This window comes from Felis catus, chromosome A3 (genome assembly GCF_018350175.1).
Source record: "Felis catus isolate Fca126 chromosome A3, F.catus_Fca126_mat1.0, whole genome shotgun sequence".
NCBI classification, from domain to species: Eukaryota; Metazoa; Chordata; class Mammalia; order Carnivora; family Felidae; genus Felis; species Felis catus.
Window position 1 is genome coordinate 125,885,914 of NC_058370.1, and position 12,096 is coordinate 125,898,009.

General features: G+C 39.3%; 1 long non-coding RNA gene across 4 annotated transcripts in view; it reads right to left on the reverse strand.

The window, feature by feature from the left end:
• LOC123384603 overlaps positions 1 to 12,096 on the reverse strand; it is an 83,066-nt gene that overhangs the window by 34,003 nt on the left and 36,967 nt on the right. For 3 of the 4 annotated variants that reach the window (XR_006595948.1, XR_006595946.1, XR_006595947.1), the window contains 2 exons: positions 2,904 to 3,018; positions 2,295 to 2,364 (listed from right to left, as the gene is read on the reverse strand). This is a non-coding gene — a long non-coding RNA (uncharacterized LOC123384603). Of the gene's footprint in view, positions 1 to 2,294; positions 2,365 to 2,903; positions 3,019 to 5,461; positions 5,561 to 12,096 lie in introns of those variants that run through there. The other variant, XR_006595950.1, reaches the window with a different exon arrangement.

Consider the following 12,096-nt stretch of genomic DNA (forward strand, 5'->3'; position numbering starts at 1 on the left):
ATTTGAGGATGAGGGCCAGTATCTATGTTTATGACTGCTGGTCTAGCTGGATCCTAAAAAACAAAATATCTGAGGATGGCCCACAGGCTACAGCTACACTGACAAGGGGTTCAGGTTCCCGACATCAGAAAGGCTTGGCTGTTGGGAATGAAACAAATCTGGAAATTATCCTTATTGCTTTTAAAGCCTAAAAATGAGAGAGTGTATGGCGTGTGTATAGCTATGGTGGTGGGTATGAGGTTGTATATGGGAGTCAGGGTACAATTAAACTGGGCTGAACACAGTAAGAAAAAAAATCATAATTAGATGAAGCTGTTAACATCATGGGTGAGACACACACACACACACATATATATATATATGCACCACAGACACAGAAGAACTAAAGGGATGCTGTAGCTTGAAAAAAAGCTTTCAGAATTCTGTCATTTAATCTTTCATTCAATCCTCTATTTTCAAGTCCCTAGATGTTCCAGGCACTAAGTGCACCCCAGGAATATAAAATCAGATGATACATTTAAACCTTGTCCTTGAGGAGTATGCCATTCACTGGAAAAGGCAGAATAATCCAACAGTTACAGGACATAGTGATAAGGGCCACCATAAAAGCAAGTTAAGATTGTCCTGAGAGGCCAGAGGTGGAGTGACAGTGAACAGAATATATCTACTGTGCCATCTCTTTTTCAAAACAGGAGATGATTCTCCCATTACTGGCTCATCCAACCTCAAACTGATCTTTAAACGCAAAGAAATAGTAAGACTTTCCATTGGTTTGTGGAGCTGGAAAAATGCAATGGCAAACTTGATCACGATTTTTCTCCTCTCTGGTCTTAAAAATCTCATGCCTAAGCTGCTTGAGTGACTAGTAAAATTCTCTTTAAAACAACAGAAAGTCACCAATTTCATTTATCACTCAAATGTTCTTTTAAAGTACCTACTCTGTGCCCAGTGCTGGCTCCTTCAATCTTAACTCTTTCAAAAGGGGACACTCTGGTCTTAACTTCTTATAAAACTCGGTGCATCTCCTCCAGCACGATAATTTGAGAGCATAAAGAAGGATGATATTTTTCAAAAGACTTAACTGGTTTCATAGTGGAAAAGTGATCCTATTTCCCTTTCTTGACGAGAAGCAAAGTGATCATTTTATCTACACAATCTCGCTAGAGTCACCCGGGTTGTCTAATGGCATTATAACTAATTGCGAAGTAAAACAAAGATAAGGATAGTTTATTGGACAAAACAATTTCAAACAATCCCAGCTCTAGTGAAACCAAACCAATGGAGTTCCTTTACACACTGCTGTGATATTAATATAATGTTCTTGTGAAATGAACACCAGGCAAATAAACAGGCAAGCACAGCCGACATGAAAGATGATCTGTGATAAGCTTATGGTGAAATCAACGGCACTCCTGAACCTATTACAGCTCTTTAAGGGCCCCATGTCTGTACTCTCTCACAAAACTCAACTAACTCTGTCCTCTGAGTTGGTAACTTTTTTATATTATATTCGTACAATACCCTGAAAATGCCCAAAACAGGCATTCTAAGTTCCCTCTACAGATCTTCACATATGAACTCTGTTGATTTTCCCAATTGTGCTCCCGGGTTTAGTTTCTCTAGCTAAGTGAGGAAAAGGCTTCTGCTTCCAGAGGTCAAGCATTATCTTGATTTAGCAGGTTGGGCCCCTGAATCACTGCTATGCTCAGTAGCAAAGAATGCAGGCTGGGAAGGATTAATTACCAAAGCCAGTAATCCTGACTCCAACCTCCAAAAATATGGGGAAGTCCAAAAAAAATCTTGAAAGTGATTTGCAACATTCTGTTCAAATCAGCCTCATGAGTAATGTCACTTTGACACCTCTTACCCATGTAAACATAATTATCGCAGACACATCAGCTATTCCTCTGAACCTTCTCCTTTTCACCCTAAGGCTCAATTTCCCCTCCTCTGAAAGAAGATCAACATAGTTTTACTAATAGCTTCTTCCTCAGTCTTTCTAGTGAAACAAATATACTCAAAGTGTGAGAATGCCAGTAGCCTGTTTTATGACAAATCATGTGTACTCCCACAGGCATGGGCAAAAAAAAAAAAAAAAAAAAAATTAATTATGTACTTTGGTCTCAAGCCCAGGGGACATAGATTCTCTTGGCAAATTCTGGAAAGTTGGACCAAACCTTGCAATTCCTGTCATTCCATATCAGTGAAATCTCAGTTTATTAGGAAGTAACCATAGAAGAAATTCCCAGTTGACCATTAAAATGCCTGAACAGGTACTACTTTCTTTCACTTACTTTGATCTGGGCTCAGTGAGCTCAAGTGTTGCCACAAGACCATATGTCTGCTGGTATCACAGGAGTAATTCTATGAATGAAAATATTTACAGCTGAGGTTATTCATCCATTAAGGTAAATAAAAGGCATCACTGATGTGATGTGTGTGTGTATATGTATATAATACACATATTACATACATACAATGTCCCGCTACCTGCCTAAGCAAGGGTCCTAGGCTGAGAATGCTGAAAGTATCTTAATACATCCCCTCCATCCATACAAGTTAAATGAATTAGAAAAATTAATAAGAAATGTAGAAAAACCGTATCTCACAATAAATGGTACAAACATGGTTTACTTAACATTTGGAACCTAATACCATAGCTAGTGTCTGGGCATAAATATAATTAAATCTAAATAACTTAAGAAGAAGAAAATGTGTGAAAACAGCTGATATGGGAAAGAACGTAATTGTCAAGGGATGCTAAAATGTCAGTTTATTATGCACATGAACCCAATACGTGTCACATAAGGAATTCTTTTCCTTCACAGTAAACCATCAGGGATTTCTAAAAATAATATTGTACCAAAGGAACGGCTTGATGAACTTCAGATTTAGAAACTTACATCCATGTCCACTGTGTCCAGCTCATGTTTTGGAAGGAGGCACATCCTGAGACTTGATGGAAAGAAAGGTGATTCTAATGGCTGTGTGCTCGCTCTGTTGGTCCTTTAAACATATCTGGAAATTAACATTGAAGAATTGTTATTACAAGTACATGTTTTTTTCTCCTTTGAGCCTGCATCATATATATAAGATTATATTTTCATCCATCATTCCTTTGGACAAGGTCAAGTGGGAAGGCAGGTTTGTTCTATAGCCTCAAGGGAACCAGGGCATCAGAGTGGAGGGGGTGGTGGCAGGTGTGTTAGGTCACGTCACTCCTAAGTGTTATGCTCAAAGCTCCATGTTCCCTAAACACAGGTGAGGGGCTGTGTTACATGATTACCTGGAGCTGGAACTCTCTTGTGAACTTACGTTCTCTAACACCTCATTTTGTCTCCAAGAGAGTCCCACTGCTCTTAGGATTGTGTTCAAATTCTTAATCAGTCATTCAAGGTGTTTAGCTCTAGCTAAACACTGCATCCTCTTCCCTCACAACTCACTCCTACTCCCCTCTATTCTCTCACTTTCCACAAAACATGCATTCATGTGTGTGCTTAGTTAGTACTCATGGCAGGCTTCTTATGTGCCAGCACTGATCCAGGCCTTGGGGCTACAAGAATGAACAAGACACTCACGGAATGTCCTTCCACTCATGGAGTTTATATGGGGAGAAGGGCACAGTGAAAGACAATAAACACAAAAGCCAATAAGTAAGTGAATAGTATTTAAGTAACAATAAGTGTTAGGGAGATAAAGAGGGAATTTCCATGAGGAGGCAGAGAGAACCTCTCTAACTAGAATGGTCAGAAAGACCTCATTGTGGATGTGACGTCTAGGCAAAACCTCTATACAAATAGAAGGAATCGCAAATGCAAAGGCCCTGAGCTAGGAATAAAGTTGGCTTGTTTAGGGTGCAGAAAGAAGCCCAGTTTGGCTGAAGTAGAGTAATTGAAAAGATTACAAAGGTTTTTGACAGTTTACGGCAGTAGGCAGAATCCTAAGATGGCTCCCAAGATTTCTCACAGAAAATGGCCTTTTCCACTATATTCCGTCATATTCCCTCTAGTCCATGATGTATGAGATAGCCAGAAGAAAGGTTATCTGGAGTTTTTTCTGCATATCCAAATATATTTAGTTTCATTTCAATTGTTTTATTTATGTTATCTTTTTTTAAATTTTTTATTTGCCTGTTTAAAAAATTTATACAGGTTTATGTTTCTTTTAATGAGATTTAGTTCTTCCCTCCCTTTTTGTACTTACTAAGTGGGCCATAATTCACAAGCTGGGTCTGAGAATGGGTTAATCCCTTTGCAGACTGGGTATGGCTGAGTTTCCGCCCTTGGTTCAAATGCTAAGTGAACCTGCATAACCAGCTTCAGGTGCAGTTTAATCTTTGGGCCACTGTTTATTTGTCAAAGGCCTTGCTGTGCACTCCTGTAGGTCAAAAGGCGCAGAAATGAGAGGTGGCAGAGAGGTCAGGCCCTGGGGAACTGTGGAAACAGCCAGGACTCCAGTAGGCTTGGCCGTTAGCTCCCTGTGTGGCCTGAGCCAGGCCCCACGGCTCTCTGAGCTTCAGTTTCTACTTTCCTACATGAGAGAGCCACAGGCCAGAGAATCCCGAAGGATCTCCCCCTCCCCCTCCCCCTCAGTACCTTACCTAGAAGATAGTGAGCTCTGAGGGACAGGAGGAGGCCAATCTAACTGTTAGAAACAATTCCTGTTGGCTTGATCGAACTCTCCATTTCCTGAAGGACAGTCCCTAATACTGGTTGAATGTTTATTGGGTGTGGACCTTTGTTAATTACCTCAAAACATGATCACATTTCATCTTTACACAACTCTCTGGAATATGTATTGTGATTCTGATAGATTTTAGATAATAAAATATAGACTGAGAGAGTTTAAGGAATTTCCTCAAATCACACAACTGGAAAGCGGCAAAGATAGATTCCCTCAGTTTTTACATGTACTGTGTTTTAGTGTTTTAGCTCTATTCCAGCTATTATGTGGTAAAATACGAATTGAAAGCAATGTCCAACTACACATGGATCTTAAAATAATATAAATGGCATATGTGGTACCAAACAACACACGGATGTTTTACATAATTTTTACTGCAAAGAATATATTTCTAGTCCTCATTTTTGATTAGAGAAACTAGGATTCGGAGAGTTTAAGCAATTTCCCCAAAGTCCCACATCCAAACAGTCATGAAGCAAAGTTGCTGGTCTGTCTGCAAAGCTCATTTTCTTCTATGGCATTTTGTCGTTCTTATGTGACAGAGATCAGTGGGGAATGGGACCACGTGTTAGACAGTGAAGTTAAGGCACATGGTAGGTAGAGCATCAAGGTCACAGAGCCTCCCACATAGCGAAGTGTGGGTTTGCTATGAAGGGTAACCCAAAGGTATTCGAGAAGAACCATCTACTGATGAGAGGCAACAGCAGGAGGCAGTGGAAGTGCACAGGGTGTAGGTAAGCAGAGTGGGCTGGACAGACTCAGAAAAATCATTTTGTACCAAGGTCAGGCTCAGGGTATGACTCTCTCGCACTGCCACACCCAAAGCAATGCCTCCCTCTTGTTCCATACTCCAGCGACAGAGACCAGGTCCTGAAAAAGGAAAACAAAGGTGAACTCTCTTGCTGCCCTTTCTTTTTAAAAAAATTTTTTTTTCAACGTTTATTTATTTTTGGGACAGAGAGAGACAGAGCATGAACGGGGGAGGGGCAGAGAGAGAGGGAGACACAGAATCGGAAACAGGCTCCAGGCTCTCAGCCATCAGCCCAGAGCCTGACGCGGGGCTCGAACTCCCGGACCGCGAGATCGTGACCTGGCTGAAGTCGGACGCTTAACCGACTGCGCCACCCAGGCGCCCCTCTTGCTGCCCTTTCTGATAGTTAATCTTTTATGCGTGTGACCCGGCACAGTCAGAAATGTATGTCCTGCCAGGAAATCAAAGATGGTCCAGACCCACTCCCAGAAAAGCCTTGGTCTTTGTCCAGTGCAAACTGGGCAATTCTACATAGAATAAAAGACACACATTCATAAGCTCTCTATCCTTGGGAGTGTGCTCTAGGTCTCTGCTACATGGCTACTATGCTGGCTGGAAGAATTTGCCACAGTTCTATACAAAGGGCAGTTATTATCCTCTAACTTAGAATTCAGTTCTTTTTGCAGGGTGGGGAAAGGACTACATTTAAAATACTGAAATCAAGGCAATTTACTTAAATAGGAAGGCAGACGTATTAGCAAGATTTATGCCAAACTAGTTTTATAAATGATATAAGTCACTCAGGGTGCCAGGGTGGCTCAGTCGGTTGAGCGTCTGACTTCAACTCAGGTCATGATCTTATGGTTCGTGAGATATAGCCTCACATCAGGCTCTGTGCTGACAGCTTAGAGCCTGGACCCTGCTTCGGATTCTGTGTCTCTGTCTCTCTCTGCCCCTCCCCCGCTAGTGCTTTGTCCCTCTCTCCTCTCTCTCTCTCTCTCTCTCTCTCTCTCAGAAGTAAATAAAAAGTAAAAAAAAAAATTAAAAAAATAATTGATATAGGTCACTAACGTGTTTCTATTATTTAATTAGAATGCTATCACATATTCTGGTCAACCACTATTCCCAGTGGGGCATTATATATATTTATGCAGAAGAATAATTAGTAAATAACTTTTAATGTGTAAAACAGCAACTACAGAAACTTTCCCTATCCTGTAGCATTTTGCTTAAGCCTGGTCTTAATGGTGAAGTTCTTGGTATTTAATTAGAAGAAAAGACATAGGTGTTTTTGACCATTAGTGTCCACTCAATTTGTACTAATTCATTATGTCTTGTAAAATACCCAAGGATAAAAGGAACAGTATGCCAGCCCCCATATGTTCCTCAAAGCTCTCACTCATGATATAGTTGCTTGGCATTTGGCACCATGAACACTGGGAACATAAACAGTAATTCCTAAAGGATTTACTCTGGCCACCAGGTTCCTGTCTTTCTGCAGAAGGCTGTTGGTGCAGGGATGCTAAAGTGTAATTGCTTCCTTTCTTTCTGTCCATTGTTGAAAGCCGGGCACTGAATTCTCCTATGATTATTATGGTGTCTTTTTCTCCCTCCAGATCTTCTTGTATTTGCTCAATATATGCCAAAGAAAATGAAATTACTACCTCAAAGAGATATCTGCAACATCATCGGAGCATTATTCACAATTGCAGCATTACTCACAATAGTCAAGACATTGACACAATGTTAAACATCCATGAATGGATGAATGGATAAAGAAAATGTGTGTGATATAATAATTATATATATATATAAAATATATATAATATAATATATATATATAATATACATACATAACATATATATATAATTCATCCATAATAAAGAATGAAGTCCTGCTGCCATTTGTGACAACTATGGATGGGCTTTGAGGGCGTTATGCTAAGTGAAAAAGCTCAAGATAGAGAAATGCAAATGCTGTATGATCTCACTTACATATGGAATCAAAAAAAGCCAAACTCATAAAAAAAAATAAAGTAGAATGGTGGTTTCCAGGGATGGGTGGAGGTGGTGGTGTCAGGGGAAGTCAAAGAGTACAAACTTCCAGTTACAAGATGACGAAGCTCTGGATATATAACATACAGCATGGTGACTATAATTAGCAATATTGCACTATAAACTTGAAAGTTGCCAAGAGAGTACATCTTAAATATTCTCATCCTATACACAGACGCACAGATGCACACACACACACACACACACACACACACACACACACACACAGGCAATATATGCATATATCAAATCATCACATTGTATACTTTAAACTTACAGTGTTGTATGTCAATTATGTCTCAATGAAGATAGGGGAGAAGTTAATGCAGTACTAAAATATTACTATGTCTGAAGTAAATACAACTCAAGTTATTTTACCAAAAAATGAGATTGACAGATATACCTTTGGTATGTTTTAACAGACTTAATCATTTGCCTTTCTATCGAGAATATATGGAGTTTTTGAAAGAAGTTGGTCCTAAAGTGTTTTGGTCATTACATAACCTGGTGGTGATTAAAGAAAAAACAAAAGATAAGGAATTTTAAAAGATAATTTGCATGAACTCTGGGAAGGTTTAAATATTGGCAAATGCTCGTTCCCTCAAGGTTAGCCCCCCCTTCTCAGTGTGTCTTCAGATGAGTAATGTCATTGCCATCATAGGGTAGCTTGTTAGAACTAGAGACTCTGTGGGGTGCCTGGGTGGTTCAGTCAGTTAAGTGTTCAACTTTGGCTCAGGTCATGGGGTTTGTGGGTTCGAGCCCCATGTCGGGCTCTGTGTTGATAGCTCAGAGCCTGGAGCCTGCTTCAGATTCTCTCTCTCTCTCTCTCTCTCTCTCTCTCTCTCTCTCTCTCTCTCCCCCCCCCTGCCCCTCCCCCACTTGCACTCTGTCTCTCAAAAATAAACATTAAAAAAATTTAAAAAAAAAAGAACTAGAGACTCAGTGCCCAGCTCCAGACCTACTAAGTAGAAATCTTTAAGTTCATGAGAGGCTCAGGTGGGCATGTCATACACATTGAAGTTTGAGAAACACTGCTCTGTTCTAAACCTTTGCTTTTCCAGCTCTCTAATGCATCAACACCCTATACCAGTAGTGGGGGCCTAACTGAGAAGGATTATTTCCACAGAGTGCTCAGACTTAGAGAAAACTCATTTTATTTTCACATTGGAGTGAGAGGGAAATAAACTGAAACAGAAAAACTCAATATATACAGAAATCTCAGCATTGGGTTATAATCTGCCAAAATTTTCAAGGTTGCAAGAAATTAGCTGTGTTATTACAACAGGTTCAGGAAAAGAAGGCACCTTTGGATACACCCCTGTGTACACCTGTAAAGCTAACCACATCAGCAAATGCACTTTCTAGTTGCTACAGTCCCATGTGGGTGTTTGGAATTCTCCCAGGCCAGGTGAATTTTGGCAATGTGCTATAGAGCTAAAGGCGGACATGCTCTATGATCCCAGCCAGCAATTGTACTTTTTATATATTAGTACTTTTTATATATTATGTCCATAAAATTCTGCTCCTTGAAGCATTGGTTCTAATAATAATGATAATGATGATGATAATAATAATAATAATAATAATAATAAATAATTAGATACAACATAAATGTCTATCGACATGACAAAGGGCCAATAAACTGTGGTATTTTTATATTGCAGAATACTCAACAGCATTTCAAAAGAATAAATCTTGCATATGGACAGGGATAACTCTCAAAAACATAAATATTTTGAATAAAACACATAAAATCTGAAATTATTCACATTGAGTTTAAAAACCTGCAAAAGAATATAAAGTGCATGAATACCCACAGACAGAAATATAAAACCATTCATGGGAATGATGACTATAAGATGATGAATATAAAACATGTATGTTATATATATATATATATTATTCTGTATTTTTATCATGTTTAAAATATTATGATTAAAAAAGGACAATTTAGAGAAGTGGGAGATTTCTAACTAATAAAAGAAAACATAGCAATAACAACAAAAACACTGTAAAATTAAAATAACTATCCCTAGAATTACTTTATTTAAGAAGGTATGGTTTTTTTGTTTTTTTTTTTTTTAATTTTTTTTTTCAACGTTTATTTATTTTTTGGGACAGAGAGAGACAGAGCATGAACGGGGGAGGGGCAGAGAGAGAGGGAGACACAGAATCGGAAACAGGCTCCAGGCTCCGAGCCATCAGCCCAGAGCCCGACGCGGGGCTCGAACCCACGGACCGCGAGATCGTGACCTGGCTGAAGTCGGACGCTTAACCGACTGCGCCACCCAGGCGCCCCAAGAAGGTATGGTTTTTAATGAAATGAACTTTTCAGAAATATTTTTAACCTAATAATAATGACTTTTTCACCTGGAAAATGATCAAATTACCTCCTTGTCCTTGCCCCATGGTCTCATTTGCTCTGCAACTTGTATGACAGAATCAATACTGATATATGGAAACTTCTGTGAGTCCAAAAAAGCACCAGTGGTCCAGAACTACTGAATTCAACACAAATTTAACCAAAGTCAGAATTTTCTTTTTGACCCAGGTTGTAAGAAGGATATATGTCTCAGAATGGGTTTTCATGAAGAACCAGATTTCATGCAGGCTGACAGCAGACCTCTGAACTGCAGTTCAGTCAACTGTGAGTTGTGTGATATTGAATGAAATACTTAACCTCATTGAGTCTAGGTGGAAATAGCAGGTCATAGTGTTGTTATTAGTACGAAATGGTATATAAAATACTTAGTACTGTATTTAGCTCATAGGAGGTGTTTTATATATGATGGCTCACAGTAATAATGATGGTGGTAATAAAACTATGGCTAGTCTATGCTTTATAAGTGTTTTTTTTAACATTCAGGACTGTAGTATTTCATGAGATATATGTACTTTATCTTGCAAGGTAAATGAACAAATCACCAAAATAAAACACTGCATTGATCTGGCTTTGGTTCAGATATAAAGATGTGCCCAAGAAGACTACTAGCTCTTTCTAACTCACTCTCCCTTCTATTCTATATTTTCTTCTTGCTCTACCCCAAGTGTAGGTTCACTTGGATTCTAATAAAATCTGCCCAACTGACCTGCTATTAGTATATGAACCAATAGATGAAAATGCAAATCCTAAGGTAAGAGTTCTAATTTTTATTTGATATTTTATTGAAATAATTTTTTTAAAAAACTTGAACTCTGATTGCTTTTTTAACATGATATTTTCATACATAAATTAAGAAGAAACAACCGAAGGTTTTGCCGGACACATTGTCTTGGGTGCAAAGTTTTAAATAAGAAATGTATGATGTCATGACCTTTGTTAACCAACACCTACACATCAGCTTTTTTCAGTGACCGCAGGATAAGCTTATACTTGGCCTGAGCCAGCCCCTTGGCAAACAATGGAGCTGTGGGTATGAACAGAGTTGGAAAACCAAGGGCAAGATCATGGTGTCAGTTGGCCTAGAACTTCTGTGTACAGGGCGTGGGGTGGGGTCCTCTCCACTTGTCCTTCATGGATTAATGGCCACATATTATGCTATCTGCCACCCACTTTCCTGCCTCACCACCAAATGGTAGCTTTGTTTCTTAAATGAATGAATGAGGCTTTTCCCATCTTTTCTTCAGAATAGAAAGAAGCCCTAGAGATGACAACATGATATAATATCTCAAGGCTTCCCTTTGAAAATATAAAGCAGAGCATTCCTTTTCCAGAAACCAAATGGAGTTTGGAAACTGCAAAGGACAACATTGTTAAAAGATCAAAAGCTAATCTCTACAACCAAGTCCTGATGCTTTCATGGCCCCACTCAACATGCAGCTAAAATCATTTGTGAAGCTTCTGTAACCCAAGGATGTCAGGCAGCTCAGATATACAAGAACAATATATGCCTGGGAGGACAGAGGAGCTCCGGCCAGGAGAAAGCACTTGTGACATTGACTCCTCTCTACTATATTTTGTAAAAAGAGATCTGAAAATGAAGGGCTCCTTCTGTTTGCAAAGCTGTCCCAAAATGTGGCTAATTGATGTTTTCTTAAGAAAATAACCATGGAGAAAGACCAAATCCCCCTCACTATGAAGTTGGGCATAGCTCACTGAAAGAGAAGGGAAGTGAAAGTGAATAGCAATCAGGGTCCAAAAGCCAAAGGCTTCTCACTTGCAGCAGCAAATTTAACAACGGGCATGGTGGTGCACAGGGGGAAGGAAGAAGACAGTGAGGATGGGGGTGAGAGGACGGATGTGAATGCTCGTTAGTTCTAGTCCCAAGACTGGTTATAGGAAGGTGACTTATTTTAGGACTGAGGAAGAAAGGTGGGAAAGGAGAATTATGCTTGAGGGCACAGGGGTATGAAGAGACATAGAGATATTTATTGAGACATTAATGAATTCCTATATTGGGAAACATTCTATCCATTTTTTGTTCTTCCAAAAAAAAGTAAGCAGTTGCCAAGGATAGGGTGTCAAGCAGATTTCCTATAAAAAGCTTTCCTAATAAATTATGTACTTGGTAAGAGGAATTGCATTTTACATGCTATGGCCTTACTTCACAGTTTTACAGATTTCTTTAATCCTGACTATATTTTCCCTGGTTTTATATGAGCTGCTG